The sequence below is a fragment of the Bos mutus genome, chromosome 6, assembly GCF_027580195.1.
Source record: "Bos mutus isolate GX-2022 chromosome 6, NWIPB_WYAK_1.1, whole genome shotgun sequence".
Lineage (NCBI taxonomy): Eukaryota > Metazoa > Chordata > Mammalia > Artiodactyla > Bovidae > Bos > Bos mutus.
In genome coordinates, this window is record NC_091622.1 from 41,589,587 (window position 1) to 41,615,692 (window position 26,106).

Below are 26,106 nucleotides of genomic sequence, written 5' to 3' on the forward strand. Positions count from 1 at the left end.
AACCGCAGCACACCAGGCCTTCCTGTCCATCATCAATGCCTGGAGTTTATGCAAATTCATGTTCATTGAGTCAATGATTCCATCCAACCACCTCATCCTCTGTCATCCCCTTCTCCTCCTGCCCTCAATATTTCCCAGCATCAGGGTCTTTTCCAATGAGTCAGCTCTTCACATCAGGTGGCGAAAGTATTGGAGTTTCATTTTCAACATCAGTCCTTCCAATGAACACCCAGGACTGATCTCCTTTTGGATGGACTGGTTGGATGTCCTTGCAGTCCAAGGGACTCTCAAGAGTTCTCCAACACCACAGTTCAAAAGCATCAATTCTTCAGCATTCAGCTTTCTTTACGGTCCAACTCTCACATCCATACATGACTATTGGAAAAACCATAGCCTTGACTAGATGGGCTTTGTTGACAAAGTAATGTCTCTGGTTTTTAATATGCTGTCTAGGTTGGTCATAACTTTACTTCCAAGGAGTAAGCGTCTTTTCATTTCATGGCTGCAATCACCATCTGCAGTGATTCTGGAGCCCCGAAAAATAAAGTCAGCCACTGTTTCCACTGTTGCCCCATCTATTTGCCATGAGGTGATGGGACTGGATGCCACAATCTTAGTTTTCTAAATGTTGAGCTTTAAGGCAACTTTTTCACTCTCCTCTTTCACTTTCATCAAGAGGCTCTCAAGTTCTTCTTCACTTTCTGTCATAAGGGTAGTGTCATCTGCATATCTGAGATTATTGATATTTCTCCCAGCAATCTTGATTCCAGCTTGTGCTTCATCCAACCCAGCGTTTCTCATGATGTACTCTGTATATAAGTTAAATAAGCAGAGTGACAATATATACAGGCTTGACATATTCCTTTTCCTATTTGGAACCAATCTGTTGTTCCATGTCCAGTTCTAACTGTTGCTTCCTGACCTGCATACAGGTTTCTCAGGATGTAGATCAGGTGGTCTGGTATTCCCATCTCTTGAAGAATTTTCCACGGTTTATTGTGATCCACACAGTCAAAGGCTTTGGCATAGTCAACAAAGCAGAAATAGATGTTTTTCTGAAACTCTCTTGCTTTTTTAATGATCCAGCAGATGTTGGCAATTTGATCTCTGGTTCCTCTGCCTTTTCTAAAACCAGCTTGAACATCAGGAAGTTCACAGTTCACATATTGCTGAAGCCTGGCTTGGAGAATTTTAGCATTACTTTATTAGCGTGTGACATGAGTGCAATTGTGTGGTAGTTTGAGCATTCTTTGGCATTGCCTTTCTTTGGGATTGGAATGAAAACTGACCTTTTTCAGTCCTGTGGCCACTGCTGAGTTTTCCAAATTTGCTGGCATATTGAGTGTAGCACTTTCATAGCATCATCTTCCAGGATTTGAAATAGCTTCACTGGAATTCCATCACCTCCACTGCTGCTGCTGCTGTTAAGTCGCTTCAGTCATGTCCGGCTCTGTGTGACCCCATGGACTGCAGCCTACCAGGCTTCTCCATCCCTGGGATTCTCCAGGCAAGAACACTGGAGTGGATTGCCATTTCCTTCTCCACTAGATTTGTTCATAGTGATGCTTCCTAAGGCCCTCTTGACTTCACATTCCAGGATGTCTGGCTCTAGGTGAGTGATCACACCATCATGATTATCTGGGTTGTGAAGATCTTTTTTGTACAGTTCTTCTCTGTATTCTTGACACCTTTTCTTAATATCTTCTGCTTCTGTTAGGTCCATACCACTTTTGTCCTTTATTGAGCCCATCTTTGCATGAAATGTTCCCTACACAGAGGCTTGTGTAAATTTCTCTCTTAAAATCACTTCCTCACATCCGACACATGCACTTTACCTTTGTTTATACAATTGCCTCTGAACATTAGGCATCCCACTCGACCCCTTCCTTTCAAAGACCTACCATCAGTCAGTGTCCACCTCAAATACTGCCTCTTACAGAGATCTTCTCTTTTACTTATCAGTTGATAAATTGATCTCACTTTTCTCCTCAGATTTCTTTGCTCACACTGCCAGCAGGATAAGTTTTTAGCATTACTTTTGCTAGTATTCTCTTCCCTAATTTAGCATAAGCATTTTATACACACAGTATGTTAAATTCACCTTTGTAACTCTTAAAGAATCTCATATAGTACCTTACAATGATAGGACTTCAATAAATAATTTGTGAATTGAACACAGGCACCTCAAAGTATTGTTCACTCAAAGTACAGAGGTAGCATGACATAGGACACTGGGAAGGGAACTTAAAAATAAAACTGAAGGCTGATTCCTCCGTTTTCCATTAAAATGCCATTTAAACCATGCAAAGTGCCAGGTTCCAGGTTCAAGGTGGGGTTTCATGTCTAAATTCAATCTCTCATCCTGGTTCCACTCCGGGGTTCTACAACTAGATGAAAAGCAATTAGCTTTACCAATGACAAAAGTGAACATCAGAATGCTGCCTGAGCCCACATGTGATTTAGTACTCTTTCCTGCTTCAAATAAAGAGGTGCCTGGTTAGTTTCAAGCTCAGATGCTCAAACTGAGAGCAAACCAAGCACCTGAGCTGGCCTAGCAGGAGGGTGCGGGAAGGACTGAGTAGAAAGATCAGAAATGCATATTTCAATAACATTGAAACATTTCTATGTTTCAAAATGTGGGGAGGAGGAGGAGGGCAGAGCAGGAGACTGTGCATGACTATTAAAGGAAACAGCGTTAATGTCTGGTTCATGAACTAACCCTTAAGGCAATTCCAAGTGGGAAATTTTTCAGAGATTACTGAGCATAGCACCATTACTGGAAGAAGTATATGATTTTAAAGACATTCATTTGGATGCATAATATATGATATGCTTAGATGAAAGCATCATTACTTTAGACAGTGTTCTTCAAGTATGGTCCCTGGACTGATAACATCAGCATCACTGAACATGTAAATCAAACATGTAAATCAAACCTACTAAACTACAGACTGAATATTTTAACAGAAATTCTAGGTGATTCTGATGCATGCTCAGGATGAAGACTACTGCTTTAGAGCCACATATTTTTCTGCTGGATATTCCTGGATTGTGCAATTATCTCATCTATATCTAACGTGTTTCAGTAAAGCTGGTTTAAAATTAGGAAGTATCATGAATCCTTGTGCTAATCTCTTTTTTAAACATGCAAAGCGTTCTTTTTAATGGGAAAAAAACATTAATTGCCATCCAATAGAAACAGCTGTGTATTGCCCAGGGAACCTTCTGTTTACAAAAGTAAAATTCCTTAATAGAACAAGCACATTGTCTATGCAAGGACGAGCACAGGAACCATTTACTGGTGCACTGCTACATAAATTGTGTTTGTTTGTAATATTAATCAATTGGCAGCATTAAATAGTTCACTTTCTTGGGAACACTAGAGAAAACCACTTTATCAAAGAAAAAGTTAAGGACAGAAAGGTTGGAAAATTACATAAAGTACTCAACTGATGAAATTTCTAAATATTTTAACAAGGAAAGATGCATGAGTCAATATGATGCTAGACAATCACAGGCATATTTTATTGAGCTACTTAATATTCAGAGCTTCTACCTAAATCTGGAATAATATTAAATTTCATAAATTAAATGGATTTGGACTGGTAAAATACTCAAATATTTCTCTCTTTATATGGTGACCTAGTTCATCTTTATTTTTTTCTCTTTCATTTTTAAGACATAACCTATCCCTGGAGCTATCACATATACACATACCTAGGGAATATGTATTAATAGTTTAAAAATGATGTCTTTTAGACTTCCATTAGAGTTTGTTACAGTATTGCTTACAGAAATAAATCATATTATTATTGCATTTGTATATTTATTCAAAACTAATTTTATAATGTATATCTGTGCTTAGTCGCTCAGTCGTGTCCAACTCTCTGTGACCCCATGAACTGTAGACCACCAGGTTCCTCTGTCCCTAGGGATTCTCCCTACTGTAGTAGGTTGCCATTCCCTTCTCCAAATGTCTATCTACTCAATCCTATTATGATGAAATATGGCAATTAGAGATAGACACATATTTGTAAGAGACAGTATATAAGGTAATGAGAAGAATCAGGGTTTAATATTGACTCTGACATTACTAGTCTTATGACCTTTGTTTACTTAACCATTCTGAGTCTAAGGTTCTTGTCTCTAAAATGAAAATTTTAAACATATAATATATATAGGACTATTATGAATACATCATTTGGTTAATTGCTCTTTATGGGACCAATCATAATGTCACTCCTCTTCCCATATAAAACACAGCCTCAACGAATGCTTGGTGTGGGCTTCTTTTGGATTTCAGTGAAAGGAATGGACTTTACATATGTATACCTCTGGGTCAAGGACAGAACCACCAGCGTAAGAACTGAGAGAAGCATGAGTATGTCAACTGCATGAAACCCTAGAAAGTATAGGGGAATTATATTTGCTGCCACAGGTCACAGCAGATACAATTTCATATATTTATCATGAAAACAAGTTTAACCAAATTTCTGAGATGGCTGGGAAGTGTCAACTGCCTTCTAGGTTACATACAAGGAATACATTTCAGGCTCTGTCCTCTTGAGTATTAATACCAAATACTAGTTCCCTTACCCAAGTTTCCAACTGAGGTTTAGAACAACTGATTCAGAGCTGCAGCACTCTCTCTAATGTAAGCTCCAAATATATACTGAAGCCTGGGCCAGGGCTCTTATCAGGAGCACGCCAAGTACTCCAGCTGTACCGGCTGGTGATGAGGGAAGGCTGGACATTCCCATGTCATGCAGACACTGTAAAATGTTGAACCTGATGACTCTAGTCAGTTCCAACACATCTCTCCTTTCAATAACCAAATGGTTCCTGGCCCACCCAGCACAAGTTCAGAAACCCACCCAGCACAGCCATATCTGGCACCTGTCATGTCAAAAGTAAATGAGCCCTGATGAATGAAGGACATAGGAACATCCACAAGCTCAGAAAAGCAAAAAAGGAAAAGCAAAGATATTTTAATCCTTTTTGAGTAGTCATCATTTTCAGTTTAGAGAATATTGCCAGCAGTCCAGTTTAAGTACATATTTTCCAAGAGAAAATTATTGATCTTTTTCAGGCTGGGAACATCTGATATCCATATAAGAGCACATTTGTCAGATTATGATTTCTGTACTTTTAAATATAAATAAAAATACATAAACATCTCTACATTTAACTGTATAGATGTGAAAGTGAAAGTCGCTCAGTCATGTAGGACTCTTTGTAAGCCCATGGACTATACGATCCATGGAATTCTCCAGGCCAGAATACTGGAGTGGGTAGCTGTTCCCTTCTGCAGGGGATTTTCCCATCCCAGGGATCGAACCCAGGTCTCCTGCATTGCAGGCAGATTCTTTACCAGCTGAGCCACCCATACTCATTATTCCATTTTACTCCAAGGCGCAGGTTTGAGACTGGAGCCAAGTACAACAGTAAATAAATTGAGCCAAAGTGGATGTGGCTGTAATGGAGAAATTGTTCAACAGATAAAAGCTGTTAAATTTTTGCTCATTTTTCTACTACCATGACTATTCAGACCTAAAGCAAATACACATTCAGATTCATCTTATACATTTTAACTCAATGATGGGCTTTAAACATTTATTGATTTAAAAGAAAGGGATGATATGACTATGGGTAAATTGATAAAACCATTTCATATCTTTCACTGAGAAACATGTTGCTCATTAGCCGTTATAAGAATCAATAAACCATCATGAGTATAGGCCTACAAAGATTCAAAACACAAATGAAATACAGAGGAAAACATTGACAACTAGATGACAGGGGGTTAATTATATCATTATTTAAAGAGCTCTTTAATATGAAAAAGGCTGATGACTCAGTAGCAAAATGGGCAAAGAACAATGGAAAAAAGCTCACAAAAATTGCAATAGTTTGTTAACAGACATAATCGTAGAAATGTAAATGAAAGCCATAATAAAGTTCCATTTTTCTCTTATTGGCAAAGACCAAGAAGTGTCAACCAGCACATGAGAAAATAAACCTTCTACTACATGGCTCAGGAGGGAACGCAAACTGTCAGGAAATTAGTCAATGTCATCTAAATTAATATGCACACCAACTTTGACCCAGCAACTCCATTTCCATTAATATAAATCTGTTATATGTATATACACAAGCATGCACAAATACATTTAAAATAATATCCTTTCTATTAATAGTTACTTAAAATTAAAATGACCAACCAGAAATAACCTGAACATTCAACAGTAGACTGATTAGACCAATCGTGACCTACAGTGCAACTGAATACTATGTAGAGATCAAGAAAAACGGTATGCTGAAGTGGAATGCTCTTAAATAGATATCAAAGTGATGTGTGTAATATACTAGGGCATGCATGCTTAGTCATGTCTTGCTCTTTGCGACCCCATGAACCGTAGTTCTGCCAGGCTCCACCGTCCATGGAATTTTTCATGGGATTTTCCCAACAGGAATACTAATACTAAAATCTGTACTAAATTTTTATAACATTAGTTCAGAGCATCAATGTGAAGACAAGTCCACATCATGTACCTCTGATATGGCACAGACAAATATGATATACTTGAAAAATATATAAGTGCAATCTAATCATTATAAACATCAGATAAATTCAAACTGAAATACATTCTCTAAGACAACTGATTTGTATTCATCAAAAGAAATAACAGAAGAACTAAAAAACTGCCCCCAGATTGAAGAAGATTAAGGAGATATAGCAACTAAAAGCAATATGAGATCTTGAATTGTATCCTGATCCCTGAAAAAAAAGACATTGAGGGCAGCAAATAGCTAAAATTTAAACGTCATTTTATTAGTATTATTACTAACCAAATATTAATTTTTAGTTATAATTACATTTTTCTGAAAGTTGTTAACATAAGATAAAATTAGTAAAAGATATGCACGAATGTTCTGAACTATATCTGAAACCTTTCAGTAAATCTAAAATTATTTCAAAATAAAAACTTTAAAAAATACTCACATGCATTATATCCAATTTTTTAAAGCATAACTATTTCTGGTGACACAATAAACCATTGACAGTGTGCCCTCTGAAAGTAAATATGAGATCTGAACGATCTGGGGAAAAACAAATACCTCCTTTTCCATTGCTTATCTTTTCTTCCTTTTTTTAAAACCTTGTCAATAAAGTGTTGACTGTATCTTTTCAATAATATGTAATTAATCAAAACTAAGGAAACAATGGTTAAGTGTATCAATATTACTTTTTAAATTTTCTTAAATTATTAAAAATCAGTTTTAATAACATTTTAAGTTTGGTCATCAAAGATTATTGCAATATGCTTATAAAAAATATGCCTGCAATGCAGAAGACCCGGGTTTGATCCCTGGGTCTGGAAGATCCCCTGGAGAATGAAATGGCAACCCACTTCAGTATTCTTGCCTGGAAAATCCCCATGGACAGAGGAGCCTGGTGGGTTACAGTCCATGGGGTCACAAAGAGTTGGACACGACTGAGCAACTAACACACTTTCACAAAAAATATCCCACAAAAACATATAAACTATTGTTTATGGGTATATGTGGGTATGGATAGGGATGTGTGTGAAAAAAGAATCTTACTCTGATAAAAGAATCTTAAAATGCTCTTTTCCGGTTATTGCAGTGTGAGGAACCATGAGCAGCAAAGTCTCCCGCAACACCCTCTATGAGGCATGGCAGGAAGTCCTGCACAGGAATCAGCATAAATGGTGGAAGATTTTGGAGATAATGGATCAGCCAGAAGAACTATGACCCTCAGAAGGACAAATGCTTCTCGGGCACCATCAGGCTTAAGTCCACTCCCCACCCCAAGTTCTCAGTATGTGTCTTGGGGTACCAGCAGCACTGTGATGAGGCCAAGGCTGTGGATATCCCCCACACGGACACTGAGGTGCTGAAGAAACTCAATAAGAACAAGAAACTGGTCAAGAAGTTTGCCAAGAAATATGCCTTTTTGGCTTCTGAGTCTCTGATCAAGCAGATCCCATGAATCCTAGGCCCAGGCCTGAATAAGACTGACAAGTTGCCTTCCTTGCTGACCCACAGTGAGAACATGGTGGCCAAAATTGATGAAGTCCATGATCAAGTTCCAGATGAAGAAGGTGCTGTGTCTGGCAATGGCTGTTGGCCATGTGACGATGACAGATGATGAGTTTGTGTACAACATGCACTTAGCTGTAAACTTCCTGATGTCGTTGCTCACAAAAACTGTCAGAACATTAGGGCCTTGTACATTAAGAGCACCATGGGCAAGCCCCAGCATCTGTACTAAACACAGCTTAATAAACCATACTCAACTATACTCAAAAAAACAAAACAAACAAACAAAAAAATCCCTTAAAATGATATTGTTTAAAAGTTTTAAATGTGAAGAAAAACATGAACTTTTGATATTACAATATTTTAAATAAAACTAAAAAGCAATTCTGTAAGATACAAGTTGGCAATGTGGTGAGCTGTACCTATTCAAGCTGCAGCTACTGTTATTTTGAGCAACTTTTGATTCTAGTTCTCCAACTATGGGCATGAAATCAGGCCACGAGAACTCACCTCCTAGTAAGGATTTGACCCTATGGTACTTAAGGTCTCCACTTTTGAATTGTCTTCCTAATGTAGAATTTAATACAATCCCCTGTTATAAGTGTTTCTTGAACAAATATATTAATATAATGATACTCTGCATTTTTAAATATTTTCCTACTTTTTATCATCCAGTCCAATTTCAATAGAGCCAATCTATGCATTGAGATATGTAAGTTTACACAATAGAGAAAACCTTACAAAGACAATTTCTGTAATTGAAAAGTTTAGTAGTAGGCATAAAACAAAACAGAGAACTTCATTTCACTACACTCTTCCTGTACTCATTATAATGTTTGGGCTGACTGAGACAGCTGAATACAATGGGAAATGCTAAGTGTTTTTGTCTTTATTAGCATATATAATGCTTTAGTTTGCTGAAGATATAGTTAGTCTTCATTGCACAGTCTTTTCAAAAATATGTTATTATTACCTTTTCCAATACCATTGGAATGACAAAGATGTTTCATCTACTTATTTATAGATTGTCCCAGTATTGTTCTCCAGCAATTTCTTTTCTAAAGCGTAAGTTTTGAAGAGGTGCTTTGTTTTTTTACATAAGACAAAATCTGAGAGTGTTTTCATACTTGAATCATTTGTTGACTGGGGCTAAAATATTATTTAATAATAGAGAAACAAATGAAGACAAGGAGGAAAGAGCAAGACCAAGTATAGATGCTCTAGTCAATTTTCCACAGCAGTCACTTGGAGAACATGCTTTGTTATCCAAAGAAATAAAATCTTTCTAGCTCTCTCCATTGCATAAGGACATCTGAAGGCCTATTATAAGATTTTGCAATATGGGTGCTAGGAAACCAGAGTGAACAACATGGTTGGTTTAAATTAACAAATTTAAATTTCTTCCCAGTCACAAGTCATCTGCAAAAATCAATTTCACCTGAAGTTTTGCCCATGATTTCCTTTCTCTAGGCTTACCTTTTATTGTACTGTGTTTGGGCATGAAACATCTAATACTTTATTTTTGTGCATGCCATTTATAAACTGATCAGAAACGGATACTAAAGTGCTTCAAAGCAGAAAAGCTCATTTGACATTCAGAAAATGTGTTTTTGCTAACATGCCCCTTGAAAGTGAAAGTAGTAAATGTGTTAGTTTCTCAGTTGTGTCCAACTCTTTGTGACCCCGTGAACTGTAGCCTGCCAGGCTTCTCTGTACATGGAATTCTCCAGACAAGAATACTGGAGTGGGAAGCCACTCCCTTCTCCAAGAGATCTTCCCTACCCAGGAATCGAACCCCAGTCTCCTTCATTGCAGTTGGATTCTTTACCATCTGAGCCACTAGAAAGTCCCAACATGCCCATTATGAATGTTAAAAAACAGAGTTTATATTCACTCCCAAGATCCCTGGGGCCAAGGAAGTATTTGTACTTGCAACATATTCTAATCTAGTGATGCTATAATTTATTAGAAAAATAAGATATAACTTCATATTAGCTTTTGGTGGTGAGTTTTCTTGGTACATGTGTTTCTCCTGTTGGCTTTAAATACTTTAATGAAGCATCATTTTTGGGTTTCTGTTACGTATCTGCTTGGGAATAAATTGTTATTTGGATGACTTCAGATCATGTATTTCAGCCACAGACTGTCAATTATAGGTGAGAAGGAGGTATGGAACAATCCGCTTCTTCTCTTCTAGGGTCTTTTGTTTTCCCTTGAGCTTGAAGAGACCTTTTGTTTCTTGAGTCAAGAGCTCTGCCTAAAAATCCTTTCGATATGAATTCATTATATTCATGAATTCAGAATGCCATCTAGATGATGATGACACTAGTATTTATATGAGCGCTGAAGAATTGATGCTTTTGAACTGTGGTGTTGGAGAAAACTCCTGAGAGCCCCTTGGACTGCAAGGAGATCTAACCAGTCCATCCTACAGGAAATCAGTCCTGAATATTCATTGGAAGGACTGATGCTGACGCTGAAACTCCAATACTTTGGCCACTTGATGCGAACTGACTCATTGGAAAAAACCCTGATGCTGGGCAAGATTGAAGGCAGGAGGAAAAGGGGACAACGGAGGATGAGATGGTTGGGTAGTATCACCAGCTTGATGAGTTTGACCAAGCTTCAGTAGTTGGTGATGAACAGGTAAGCCTGGCAGTCCATGGGGTCACAAAGAGTCAGACATTACTGAGTGACTGAACTGAGTTTGCTATAACAAAGTACCACAGGCTAGTTTGGTTAAATATAACAAAAATTTGTTTCTCACAGTCTGGTGGCTGGAAGTTGAGATCAGGGTGCCAGTACAGTTGAGTTTTGGTGAGGGCCTTCTTCTGGACTGCAGACTGCTATGTTGTGGTATCCTCCCACGGCAGAATGGATTGAGAGCGTTCTCTGAGTTCCATTCATGATGGCTCTATCCTCATGACCTAATTACCTCCTAAAGGCCCCACCTCCTCATATCATCATATTTTGGATTAGGATTTCAACATATGAATTTTGGAGGGATACAAACATTCAGTCCCTCACATATATCTGACATCACTTGATCTGGGTTCTATGCTCCATGAGGGCACAGGCTGCTTCATTGCTTTATCTCCAGTGCAACATACCATGACTGCCCTATAGTTTGTGCAAACATTTGTGGATTATATGAGTTAATCTTCACAAGTCTGCTAGTGCCTGGAGTTATGCCAGTTATGAGGTTAAGGATACAGCTTTCTGACTGCCAGGTCTGCCCAAAACTTCTGACCTCAATTATGAGGAGTTAGGATCCAAACACAAAGTTAGAAGAAGGATTTCATATAAAAACTACCCTCATTTCTGATGCCAGCTGCAAGTTCAGGAGTTTCCCAAAATCAACCTCAGGTTTAATGGTCACCTAGGAAGCCTCACAGAATTCACTGAGAGCTATTATAGTCACAGATATGAACTATCACAGAAAAAAAAAAAAAAGGATGTCAACTAGAATCAGTCAAAGGAAGAGGGCCATAGAGTGGGGTCTCAGAGGGTTTCTATACCCCCCAGCATCCTCAAGATGCTTTACCCTGCTAACAATCATGTTTGACCAGATGCATGAAATATTGTCAATCTGAGAAGATCACCTGAGCTTCACTTTTGAGAATTTTTATTGGGGTCTCATTATCTTGGAATGGTTGATTGACTGATATACCAAGTGGTCCAAGGGGGTCTATCATGAGTCACCTTTGTAATTTTTTAATTGGATGATAATTACAATATTCTGATGGTTTTTGCCATACATCAGTATGAATCAGCCATAGGTATACATGTGTCCCCTCCATCCTGAACATCCTGAACCACCCGAACCACCCCCCGCACCTCCCTCCCCACCTCTTCCCTCTGGGTTGTCACAGAGCACCAGCTTTGGGTGCCCTGCTTCATGCATCAAACTTGCACTGGTCATCTATTTTACATATGGTAATGTATATGTTTTAGTGCTATTCTCTCAAATCATCCCACCCTCTCCTCCTCCTACTGAGTCCAAAAGTCTGTTCTTTACATCTGTGTCTCCTTTGCTGCTCTGTATGTAGGAGAGTCGGTACCATCTTTCTAGATTCCATATATATTCATTACTATACAGTATTTGTCTTTCCCTTTCTAACTTACTTCCCTCTGTATGATAGGCTCCAGGTTTATCCACCTCATTTAGAACTGACCATGAGTCACCTTAAGATGCACTATTAGATGTGGTTCAAGGGGGCCACCGTGAACAACACCCCTATTGAGAGCTGAAGGTTTAGCAGTTACCTTCCAGAGATAGAAACAAAAGCCAGACTTCTCTTTGGGTAAGGACAAAATGAGCATTTCCATTTTATAGATTAAATAAAAATATCATACATCAAAGTCTGACCCGCTAGGGTTGGGACACAGGACTATTTGTTTCTAAGGTTCAGCTTCTATCTCAAGTGGACATTTTCTCCCCATCTTGCTAACCAATTCCACTTCTTATATTTTTGATCTTCATTAATAGCACCTCCATTTTTCTAATTTCCCAATGTACAAATATTTGTGTTATCCTTCACTTTTACCTCTATCTCACAATCCAAATAATTTCCAAGTCACATCAATTCTATATGTGTCATAAATGTCTCTCAAATCTGCCTCTTTCTCTTCATTCTTTGCTGGTAATATGTCAGTTCCAGTTTTCACTGTATCTGACTTAAAACTGTGCCATGTTGCTTTAAGGAGCCTTCTGTCTGCATTATCGACCCACATTCACTATTTCCACTTGGTCATCAGATTGATCTACCAAAAAGAGCAGAGATATTCACATCAATATTATTCTTAAAAGTTTGCATGATGCTCTTACATAAAATTCAAACTCCTTAGTATGACTAACTTGGCCTTGAACAATCTAAAACCAAATTATATTCCTACTTCATTTCTTCCACATATTCCCTGGTGCTGGCCATATGGACTTTACTCATCCCATGAATATAATAATATCTGTCAAGATTCCATTTTTCTATCATTAGTTTCTACAAGAATTATCCTTGTCTCCCTCTTCACCTGTCATTGAAATGTAGTTCAAATGTTACCTCAATGGTGATGCTTTCATTTACCTCTCCAGATAGAATTATATGCTCCCTTTCAGAACTGTCATTGTCTATTATTCCTGTTTCAGTAATAGTGTCTAACACATTGTATTTTGATTCATTGATTTACGTGTCCCTTGAATTACACTATATATACTTTATAACAGCAGGAACTCCCTTCAGCAAATAACTAGAGAAATACTTACACTTGGTAAGGGATTATAGTACAGTTTCTGAATGAATGCAAGTCCTTTGGATGAGGCTCTGTGTTTTATTCCCCATTGCATTTTTCATGTCTACCACATAGTAAGTGCTAAATAAATCTCTGTTTAAAAACTAAACTTAAGCAAGAGGGGATATATAGGTACACATGTAGTTAATTCATGTTGTTGTACAGCAGAAAATAGCAACATTGTAAGGCAACTATACTCCAATTAAGAAAAGTACTTTAAAAATATACACTATTCCCAATAGGAAAAGACATAAACTTAGTGAAGGAATAATGAAGGAGTAAGTGAAGGAATGAATATTCAGTCTCTGCCAAAACCATCAAGCTTGGATTAAATCTTTTTTAATCATCCTAATTCTATTTTGTAGGGTAAATGATAAAAGTAACTATCTTAAAGCAAATACAGGTGTGCAAAATTAATCTAATCCCCTGGAGATAATTTCATGAGTTTTAGTGAAATCATACTTCATTCATTTTAATTCATTTCAACATACAAATATTTATGTGGGGCATACAACATGTCCAGAACTATTTCTCAGGCACCAAGTAATTTTCAAAGATAAATAGCACACAGCATCCTCTCTTTAAAACGTTCTGAGTACAAAAGTGATGGCACAACTAGAGCCTATGAGACATGAAATTATAACACATGTTCAAAACAGTGTCAAGACTCAGATTGGGAGTGACCACATCTATTTTGAGGGTCAGCCAATGCATCATGCCCTGGGGAGGATATAACTACATTCAAGAAGGCAGAAGTGAGAGAAAGATGTTTTTTTTATCAGTTGATATTTATTTTTGCATTATTTTGAGATTTTTAAAAATCAGTTGATATTTATTTTTGCATAATTTTGAGAATCTATACCTGGGAACACTTAAAAAATTTTTTTATTGAGGCATAGTTGATTTACAATGTTGTGTTAGTTTCAGTACAGCAAACTGAGTTATACATATATATCCACTCTTTTTTTTTTAGATTATTTCCCCATATAGGCCATTATAGTGTATTAAGTAGAGTTCCCTATTTAGTAGGTCATTATTAGTTATCTATTTTATATATTGGGTTGGCCAGAAGGTTCATCTGGTTTTCTCCATAGCATCTAATGGAAACCCCCAAATGAACATTTTGGCCAAGCCAATATATACTACTGTGTATATCTCAATCCCAATCTCCCAATTTATCCCTCCCCCCACCTTACCTCCTGGTAATCATAAGTCTGTTTTCTACACCTGTAACTCTATTTTTGTTTTGTAGATAAGTTTATTTGAAAAAAAGGAGCATTTTTAGTGGAGATATTCCCAGATGCAGAGACAAGTAGCCAGTCAGTTCAGTGGTTACATTGGATATATATGTGCAAAGCACTGGGTCTCAAAATGCGGTCTATGAGACTTCTAGGAGCCCCTAAGACTCTCAAGGAATTCATGAGGTGAAAATCATTTACCTCTTACACCGCATCAGCATTTTTACAAATGGTGCAAACACAACGGTGAGTAAAACTGTTTATTACTTAGCAGAAATTAAGGACAAGTCACCAAACTATTGGCCAGTAACTCTATTCTTCACTGATATATACTCACAGGAAGAAAAAAGAAAAGAAGGGTGGAGCAAGTTTCTTTAAGAATGTTCCTGCAGAAGTAGTTGACATTTTTAATATTATGAAATCCTGATCATTAAGCAAATATCTTTCTAGTCTTTCATTTGACAAAGGGAGAAATAGGCATTAATACTTCTGTCTACAGAAGTAGAACAATTATCTCCATGAAAAGTATCTGTGTGGTTATTTGAGTAGCAAGCTGATGTATCTGCTTTTTTATTTTTATAAAATAACATTCTTTTATTTTTATAAAATAACACAGAACACATTCTTCTTTGCAAATAATAACTGACAGATTACAAACTATGATTATTCAGACTTTTTAGTATCTGGCAGGTATTGTTTTAAAATGAATGAAGTGATTCTATTACTTGAAAGAAAACAATTGTCAACCATTGTTGCAAAGATAAAACTTGAGCTTTCAAAAGAAAATCAGAATATTTGAAACTTTTACCTAACATCATAAATTTGTTCTGGAGGAAGAAATGGCAACTCACTGCAGTATTCTTCCTCAGAGAATCCCATGGACAGAGGAGCCTGGCAGACTACGGTCCATATGGTCACAAAGAATCAAACACGACTGAGCAACTAAGCATGCATAAGTTTGATCATGTTGCAATATTTCCTGATGAAATTGGTTATATTAACGAATGTATTTTTTTTTTGTATTGTACAATGAATGTATCAACATTTGAAAGATCTTCCACAATTCAATGAATCAATGTTTTCGAGAGACCAATTCATGGATAACAGATCCATTCAAAGTCCAAGTCCCCTATAATTTCAGTCCGCTATAATGAAAAGGACATCTTTTTTGGGTGTTAGTTCTAAAAGGTCTTATAGGTCTTCATAGAACCATTCAACTTCAGCTTCTTCAGCGTTACTGGTTGGGGCATAGACTTGGATTACTGTGATATTGAATGGTTTGCCTTGGAAACGAACAGAGATCATTCTGTCGTTTTTGAGATTGCATCCAAGTACTGCATTTCGGACTCTTTTGTTGACCATGATGGCCACTCCATTTCTTCTGAGGGATTCCTGCCCGTAGTAGTAGATATAATGGTCATCTGAGTTAAATTCACCCATTCCAGTCCATTTCATTTCGCTGATTCCTAGAATGTTGACATTCACTCTTGCCATCTGTTGTTTGACCACTTCCAATTTGCCTTGATTCATGGACCTGACATTCCAGGTTCCTATGCAATATTGCTCTTTACAGCATCAGACCTTGCTTCTATCACCAGTCACATCCACAGCTGGGTATTCTTTTTGCTTTGGCTCCATCCCTTCATTCTTTCTGGAGTTATTTCTCCACTGATCTCCAGTAGCATATTGGGCACCTACTGACCTGGAGAGTTTCTCTTTCAGTATCCTATCATTTTGCCTTTTCATACTGTTCATGGGGTTCTCAAGGCAAGAATACTGAAGTGGTTTGCCATTCCCTTCTCCAGTGGACGACATTCTGTCAGAAATGTGTGGAAAATTCTGAAAATTCTGTGGAAAATTCTGAAAGAGATGGGAATACCAGACCACCTGATCTGCCTCTTGAGAAATTTGTATGCAGGTCAGAAAGCAACAGTTAGAACTGGACATGGAACAACAGACTGGTTACAAATAGGAAAAGGAGTTCATCAAGGCTGTATATTGTCACCCTGTTCATTTAACTTATATGCAGAGTACATCATGAGAAACGCTGGACTGGAAGAAACACAAGCTGGAATCAAGATTGCCAGGAGAAATATCAATCACCTCAGATATGCAGATGACACCACCCTTATAGCAGAAAGTGAAGAGGAACTAAAGAGCCTCTTGATGAAAGTGAAAGAAGAGAGTGAAAAAGTTGGCTTAAAGCTCAACATTCAGAAAACGAAGATCATGGCATCCGGTCCCATCACTTCATGGGAAATAGGTGGGCAAACAGTGGAAACAGTGTCAGACTTTATTTTTCTGGGCTCCAAAATCACTACAGATGGTGACTGCAGCCATGAAATTAAAAGACGCTTACTCCTTGGAAGGAAAGTTATGACCAACCTAGATAGCATGTTGAAAAGCAGAGACATTACTTTGCCAACAAAAGTTCGTCTAGTCAAGGCTATGGTTTTTCCAGTGGTCATGTATGGATGTGAGAGTTGGACTGTGAAGAAGGCTGAGCACCGAAGAATTGATGCTTTTGAACTGTGGTGTTGGAGAAGACTCTTGAGAGTCCCTTGGACTGCAAGGAGATCCAACCAGTACATTCTGAAGGAAATTAGCCCTGGGATTTCTTTGGAAGGACTGATGCTAAAGCTGAAACTCCAGTACTTTGGCCACCTCATGCAAAGAGTTGACTCATTGGAAAAGACTCTGATGCTGGGAGGGATTGGGGCCAGGAGGAGAAGGGGACAACAGAGTATGAGATGGCTGGATGGCATCAGTGACTTGATGGACGTGAGTCTGAGTGAACTCCGGGAGTTGGTGATGGACAGGGAGGCCTGGCATGCTGCGATTCATGGGGTCAAAAAAAGTCGGACACGACTGAGCAACTGATCTGATCTGATCTGATCAAAGTCCAAAATATATACATAGATTTTAAAGTAACAGAGTATGAAGAAGCTTGTTGTTGTCAAGAAGTTGATATGCATTCCAACTGCATAATACAGTTAACCTTTAAGAAACTACTACTTGTCAAGTTTTGGTATAATATCAAACAATAACATCCACCAATTTCTGAAAAGGCTATTAAAGTACTGTTCACTTTTCCAATTACATGTTTTTGTAAGACAGAATTTTCTGTATATATGTCAACCAAAATAATGTATTGAAACAGATTCAAAACCTAAGTAGTTATAAGAACCCAGCTGAATTCCACTAAATCACACATTCAAGAGATTTGTAGAAAGGTAAGAAATATTATTATTCTCATAATATTTTTTGAAAATAGTTACTTTTATATGTAATACTTGTTAACACCTAATAGGTTTACTATTTTTAAATTAATCAGTAAAGGTATTTTTTAATTTCTCAATTTTATTATCGGATATGAAAATTATCATAGATATAACCACACAAGCTCTTTGGAACCTCAATGATTTTTAATAGTGTAAAAGGATCTGAGACCCAAAAGTCAGAGAACTATTGGGATAAGGAAATAGTACAAGTATTTTCAATCATCCTATATAGAGAAAACTTGCAATGCACCAAGCACTATGTCAGATACTATGTTTAGAGCAGAAAAATAAAAAAGCAAACTTATCTCTGCCCTCATGGAGTTCATGATCTATTGAGATTTGAGGACAACAATCTATCACAAAATTGAGTCTACAATTACTACTGGCTGGCATGGCCCCAAAAGGCTTTGAATAACATGTTTGGATAAGGAGAAAGAGAATAATTACTATGTACAAATGCTTCCAAAAAGCAATACAAAACAGCTGAAATCAGTTTTTCTTTTAGTTCATTTATTTTGCAAGAAATATATTCAAATTTAAGTCTTTATGTTTTATGTGTTCATTTCGTGGTCCACTAGCAACTCAGGTGGTCAAGAACCACCAGCAATGCGGGAGATCTGGGTTCAATCCCTGGGTCGGGAAGAATCCCCAGAGAAGGAAATGGCAACCCACCAGTATTCTTGCCTGGAGAATCCCATGGACAGAGGAGCCTGGCAGGCTACAGTCCATAGGTCACAAAGAGTCGAACACAACTGAGTGACTAACACTTTCACTTTAATGTAACTGGCACATGTTTGCTTATTTTACCCACTAATATAACCATTTTAAGTTGGAGAATCTGTCCATCTATATTTAACACAAATATTGATAGAACTGATTTTAAATTTACCATTATCTGGTTTACTTTCTATTTATCCCACTACTCTTTTATTTCTTTTTTCTCTCTCTCTTTTTTTTTTTTTTGCCTTCATACGAATTTACTATTTATATCATTTTCTCCCTCTCTATTGGCTTAAGAATCAAATTCTAATTAATCCTTCAGTGATAACCCTAGATCAGAGTTTCTCAGTCTCGGAACTATTGACAATTTGGCCAGATAACCTTTTGTTACAAGACAGGCTTTGCTGTGCATCATAAGATTTTCACAGCACTTCTGGCTTCTACCAATGGAAAGTTAATTACATCCTTTCGGTTGTGAGACAATGAAAAACGTCTCTAGAGATTGCCAAATGTTTCTGAGAGGACAAAAGCACCCTTGGTTGAGAACTACTGCCCCTGACTCATCAAATTTTAATATAAATAAGAATAATTTTTCCCTTTCCTGGACACGCAAAGGCCTTTCAACATTTGTCTCTGTTTACCCTTCTACTCATGCCTGTTGCTATTTTAATTCTTTGTGTATTTCAAACTCAATAATAAATTCTATTGTTTTATACCATTAATATTTATTCAGACTTAAGCACATCTTTACTTCTACTTGGCTTTTCATTTCTTCCTGCATCTAAGCTTCTAACCATGAAGATTTTCCTCTTGCCTGCAGAATATTCTCATTTTCTCTGGGGTTACATACTGGTGACGAATTATCCTAGTTTTTGTTTGTCTGAAAATAGACTATTTCCACTGAGTATGGAACTGTACGATTTTAGCTTTTTGTTTTTTAACAATTTGAAATTTCATTTCATTCACTTCCTTCAGTTGCTTCTGTTGAGACACCTGCTATTGGTCTTTGAGGATAACCTTATTTTTTTCTAGATGCTTTAAAGCCTTTCTTAATTTGGGGAGTTTAAGCCATTCGACTGTGCTGTGCCTCAGTGTAATTTTGTTTGACATTTTTCTAGCTTAAGATTCATACTGCCTCTTAAATCTGTGGCTGGAAAGCTTTTATCAATTTGGATAATTCACTGCCATTTTATCTTCACATATAATTCAGCTTCATGATCTCTCCTCCCTCCTTCTGAGACTAATTACATACATGTCAATACTGTCACTCTATCTCACGTTTTCATGCTTTGTGTGGTGTGTTCTCTGTCATGTTGCCTCTCCTTGCTGCAGTGTGCTTGCTTTTATCTGAGCCTGTTTCTATTTCACTAATTTTCTTTCTGAACTGAGTCTAATCTTCTCATAAATCTATCCTTTGAATTCTTATTATAGTTGTCGTATCTTTCAGTTATATGCTTTTCACAGGGTACTTTTATGAAATATGTTTCAGTTCTGACAAAATTCCCAATTTTATCTTATTTCTTGAACATATTAAGCATTGCTATTTTAAATTCCAAAACAAAGGAATCAATTATCTGGATTATCATTAAGTATATTAAGTAACATTTATTTTGATCTTTAACCACACTCTCTTGTTCCTCACATTCCTGTGTAACATTTTGGTGATTCCAGACACTGCATGTATATTAGGTATGGACCTAACAGATGCAGAAGATATAAAGAAGAGGTGGCAAGAATACACAGAAGAACTGTACAAAAAAGATCTTCACGACCCAGATAATCACGATAGTGTGATCACTCACCTAGAGCCAGACATCCTGGAATGTGAAGTCAAGTGGGCCTTAGAAAGCATCACTATGAACAAAGCTAGTGGAGGTGATGGAATTCCAGTGGAGTTATTTCAAATCCTGGAAGATGATGCTGTGAAAGTGCTGCACTCAATATGCCAGCAAATCTGGAAAACTCAGCAGTGGCCACAGGACTGAAAAAGGTCAGTTTTCATTCCAATCCCAAAGAAAGGCAATGCCAAAGAACGCTCAAACTACCGCACAGTTGCACTCATCTCACACGCTAGCAAAGTCATGCTCAAAATTCTCCAAGCCAGGCTTCAGCAATATGTGAACCATGAACTTCCACATGTTCAAGCTGGTTTTAGAAAAGGCAGAAGAACCAGAGATCAAATTGCCAATGTCTGCTGGATCACTGAAAAAGCAAGAGAGTTCCAGAAAAACATTTATTTCTGCTTTATTGACTATGCCAAAGCCTTTGACTGTGTGGATCACAATAAACTGGAAAATTCTGAAAGAGATGGGAATACCAAACCACTTGACCCACCTCTTGAGAAATTTGTATGCAGGTCAGTAAGCAACAGTTAGAACTGGACATGGAACAACAGACTGATTCCAAATAGGAAAAGGAGTATGCCAAGGCTGTATATTGTCACCCTGCTTATTTAACTTATATGCAGAGTACATCATGAGAGACGCTGGGCTGGAAGAAGCACAAGCTGGAATCAAGATTGCCAGGAGAAATATCAATAACCTCAGATACGCAGATGACACCACCCTTATGGCAGAAAGTGAAGAGGAACTAAAAAGCTTCTTGATGAAGATGAAAGAAGAGAGTGAAAAAGTTGGCTTAAAACTCAACATTCAGAAAACAAAGATCATGGCATCCGGTCCCATCACTTCATGGGAAATAGATGGGGAAACAGTGGAAACAGTGTCAGACTTTATTTTTTGGGGCTCCAAAGTCACTGCAGATGGTGACTGCAGCCATGAAATTAAAAGATGCTTACTCCTTGGAAGGAAAGTTATGACCAACCTAGATAGCATATTCAAAAGCAGAGATATTACATTGCCAACAAAGGTCCATCTAGTCAAGGCTATGGTTTTTCCAGTGGTCATGTATGGATGTGAAAGTTGGACTGTGAAGAAAGCTGAGTGCTGAAGAATTGATGCTTTTGAACTATGGTGTTGGAGAAGACTCTTGAGAGTCCCTTAGACTGCAAGGAGATCCAACCAGTCCATCCTAAAGATCAGTCCTGGGTGTTCTTTGGAAGGACTGATGCTGAAGCTGAAACTCCAATACTTTGGCCATGTCATGCGAAAAGTTGACTCATTGGAAAAGACTCTGGTGCTGGGAGAGATTGGGGGCAGGAGGAGAAAGGGACGACAGAGGATGAGATGGCTGGATGGCATCACCGACTCGATGGACATGAGTTTGGGTGAACCCCGGGAGTTGGTGATGGACAGGGGGGCCTGGCGTGCTGCACTTCATGGGGTCGCAGAGAGTCAGGTACGACTGAACTGACTGACTGACTGTCTGAACACTGCATGTAAAAAGTTGCTGGAATCATTTGTGGCCTTGCATAATGCTATCTGCTTCCACATATGAGCTAAGTAGTTCTTCACTGCCTTGGTAGCTTTTTGAGTCAAACAATTTTTTCTAGTACAATTCTTTCCAAATGATCTGAGGTGAAAGATAAAGTTTTCCTTTTTTTTTAATCCTTTACAAATGATGCATGATCCAACATTGTGGTGACACGATATGGTCCACTGTGCATTATCAGAATGCAGTTCTTAGCCACTGTGATTTGTTACACGAGTCCAAGAACCACCTGATCTGATCTATACCACTTTCAATAAGATTATTCACTTGGATACACTTGGATGTTGCAAAAGTATTTAATTGGTATAAAAGTTTCTAAATAATCTCAATTTCTCTCCTTGGTTTTTTGCACATTTGTGGTTGTAGAGGGACCACACTTTAATGGCACTTAGAGATACAGTAAGTGACAGTAAGGAAATGCTGTGGTTAAAGGAAGAGATCTAAAAAAATAAGACCTACTTTGTCTGGAGTCAAAAAAAAAAAATGGCTATGCTTCAAACTAAATTTATATGATTTAAATAAATAAGTGGGTTAATCTTTAACGCTTTTGCTCTAAAAAGATTCAACAAACATTTGCTCAACTTTCCCAGCGTTAGAGGGAACACTATGCCTTGAGGATTATCTAAAGCAAACCAGATAACTCCATCTGCATATGCACTAACACCTCATTAATTCAGAATCTGTGATAATTTGGCTAAGTAAATTAATAGTATAAGAAAAGCAGTAAAGCGCTTAAAACCACTCAAAGAACTACATTTTCAATCATTCTCAAATACTTTAGAAACATCCTTTCTCTTATAGAAATAAAGGACACAATAATTACAGACACTTTCCATGTATTCTTTATAGCAATTAGCCTCAAAGAAGTGGAAGTAATGTTTAGTGAATTTGTTCTGTTACACTAAATTTATTTAAAATAAACAAAGAAAATTTTAAAAACTGTTGCTAAGAAATTTAGCCAAAATTTCCACTCCCAGCTAGCCAAAATTAGGAGTTTTAACTAGAACATTAATATATAAAGTATAAAGCTTTTTAGTAGAGTGTCTGAAACATCTCTTGCTTTGTTCAACCAGCATCCATTCCTCTTTTTGGTAATACAAATCCAATTTTTCTTAGGGCCTTCTCTAAGTCCAAGTGATTTAGGTGGTTTGAACCACATGTGCTAATATAACTCTTAGGCAAGAAATATTCTTCTACAGACATTTACAAAGTAGGAAACTGTAGGCCTGAGGCTGTACATGGAGCAAATTTCTACCACCCATGGATAAAGAAAAGCTAAAAATTAAGCTTACAACCCAACACCTAATGCTTACTAAGAGCCTGGCTCCAGCTGGACCCTGAACTAGATTTGTCTTATCTAAAAATCAATACAATAAATCTATGTTATCATTAAAGTCAATTGGGTCATTTTATTTGTAAGAGTTTTGACTAAGTTTACTGCTTATTCCATTATGTGTAGAGAGCCACAGCAGGTGCTAAAAATAGAAAGTTCAAGAAATAAAATCTATTATAAGGAAATTATAATATTGTTGGATGGACAAAAACAAGGACTTCTGACATTTATTTGAGTTGACTAAAAAGTTCATTTGGATATAGATCAATGGAACAAAATAGAAAGCCCAGAGATAAACCCAGGCACCTATGGAGACCTTATCTTTGAAAAGGAGGCAAGAATATACAATGGACAAAACACAATCTCTTTAACAAGTGGTGCTGGGAATACTGGTCAACCACTTGTAAAAGAATGAAACTAGAACACTTTCTAACACCATACACAAAAATAAACTTAAAATGGATTAAAGATCTCAATGTAAGACCAGAAACTATAAAACTCTTAGAGGAGAACATAGGCAAAACACTCTCTGACATAAATCACAGCAGGATCCTCTATGACCCATCTCCCAGAATATTGGAAATAAAAGCAAAAATAAACAAATGGGACCCAATTAAAATTAAAAGCTTCTGCACAACAAAAGAAACTCTAAGCCAGGTGAAAAGACAGCCTTCAGAATGGGAGAAAATAATAGCAAATGAAGCAACTGACAAACAACTAATCTCAAAAATATACAAGCAACTCCTACAGCTCAATTCCAGAAAAATAAATGACCCAATCAAAAAACGGGCCAAAGAACTAAATAGACATTTCTCCAAAGAAGACATACAGATGGCTAACAAACACATGAAAAGACGCTCAACATCACTCATTATCAGAGAAATGCAAATCAAAACCACAATGAGGTACCATTTCATGCCAGTCAGAATGGCTGTGATCCTAAAGTCTACAAGCAATAAATGCTGGAGAGGGTGTGGAGCAAAGGGAACCCTCTTACACTGTTGGTGGGAATGCAAACTAGTACAGCCACTATGGAGAACAGTGTAGAGATTCCTTAAAAAACTGGAAATAGAACTGCCTTATGACCCAGCAATCCCACTGCTGGGCATACACACCAAGGAAACCAGAAGGGAAAGAGACACGTGTACCCCAGTGTTCATTGCAGCACTGTTTATAATAGCCAGGACATGGAGGCAACCTAGATGTCCATCAGCAGACGAATGGATAAGAAAGCAGTGGTACATATACACAATGGAGTATTACTCAGCCATTAAAAAGAATACATTTGAATCAGTTCTAATGAGGTGGATGAAACTGGAGCCTATTATACAGAGTGAAGTAAGCCAGAAGGAAAAACACCAATACAGTGTACTAACGCATATATATGGAATTTAGAAAGATGGTAATGATAACCGTGTATGAGAGACAGCAAAAGAGACACAGATGTATAGAACAGTCTTATGGACTCTGTTGAAGAGGGAGAGGGTGGTATGATTTGGGAGAATGGCATTGAAACATGTATAACATCATATACGAAACGAATTGCCAGTCCAGGTTTGATGCAGGATACAGTATGCTTGGGGCTGGTACACTGGGATGACCCAGAGGGATGGTACAGGGAGGGAGGTGGGAGGGGGGTTCAGGATGGGAAATACGTGTACACCCGTGGTGGATTCATGTTGATGTATGGCAAAACCAATACAATATTGTGAAGTAATTAGCCTCCAGTTAAAATAAACAAATTTAAATTAAAAAATAAATAAAAATAAACCTATAAAAAAAAAGCTCATTTGGGGTTTTCCATGACTAAATTATCCTGAGTATTTAGCAAAGGAGGAATTTGACAAGTATTATTTGAATGAATGAATGTTTTTTATGTGCCCTCATTCATTCCATCAACAAATATTCACAGAGGATCCATTATGTATCAGTCACTATTCTAGGGTGCTGTTCAGTTATGTCTGACTCTTTGTGACCCCATAGACTGTAAATATCAGAGAAGGCAATGGCACCCCACTCCAGTATTCTTGCCTGGAAAATCCCATAGATGGAGAAGCCTGGTGGTCTGCAGTCCATGGGGTCACTAAGAGTTGGACACGACTGAGCAACTTCACTTTGAATTTTCACTTTCATGTATTGGAGAAGGACATGGCAACCCACTCCAGTGTCCTTGCCTGGAGAATCCCAGGGACGGGGGAGCCTGATGGGCTGCCGTCTATGGGGTCGCATAGAGTCGAACACGACTGAAGCGACTTGGCAGCAGCAGTAGCAGACTGTAAATGTAGCCCACCAGGCTCCTCTGCCCATGGGATTTTCCAGGTAAGAATATTGGAGTGGGTTGCCATTTTTTACTCTAGAGGATCTTACTGACCCAGGGATCAAACTCATGTCTCTTATGTCTTCTGCACTGGTAGGCGGGTTCTTTACCACTGAGAGGCCTGGGAAGCTATCACCATTCTAGTCACTAGGAAAACAACACTAAGCGGAAAAGTTCCCTGCTCAAAGATTTCCAATTTTAGCTAGTGAAAATAGTTTAAGGAGGAATTTTGAAATTCCTCTTTGTGCAATTTCTAACTCCCATTCATTCTTCATTATTTTATTGCTGTTCTTAGCTGAAGTGACTTAGCAGCAGCAGCAGCACTAAGTCACTATCTAAACTGCTATAGATTTTGTTTATCCTGTTTATGTTACACATCCTCCAGTAAAATGCGAGCTTCTTTGCTTTATTTGACTTATATGTCATGCTATGGACTAAAGCCCCAGAGAACAGAAGACAGTTTTTATCTTCCTGGTT

The 26,106-nt window shown here is 37.7% G+C and overlaps 1 pseudogene; it reads left to right on the plus strand.

Annotated features, from left to right (window-relative positions):
- The first annotated feature begins 7,659 nt into the window (after positions 1-7,659).
- On the plus strand, positions 7,660-8,296 carry LOC102274577 (large ribosomal subunit protein uL1 pseudogene; annotated as a pseudogene).
- The last annotated feature ends 17,810 nt before the right edge of the window (positions 8,297-26,106 follow it).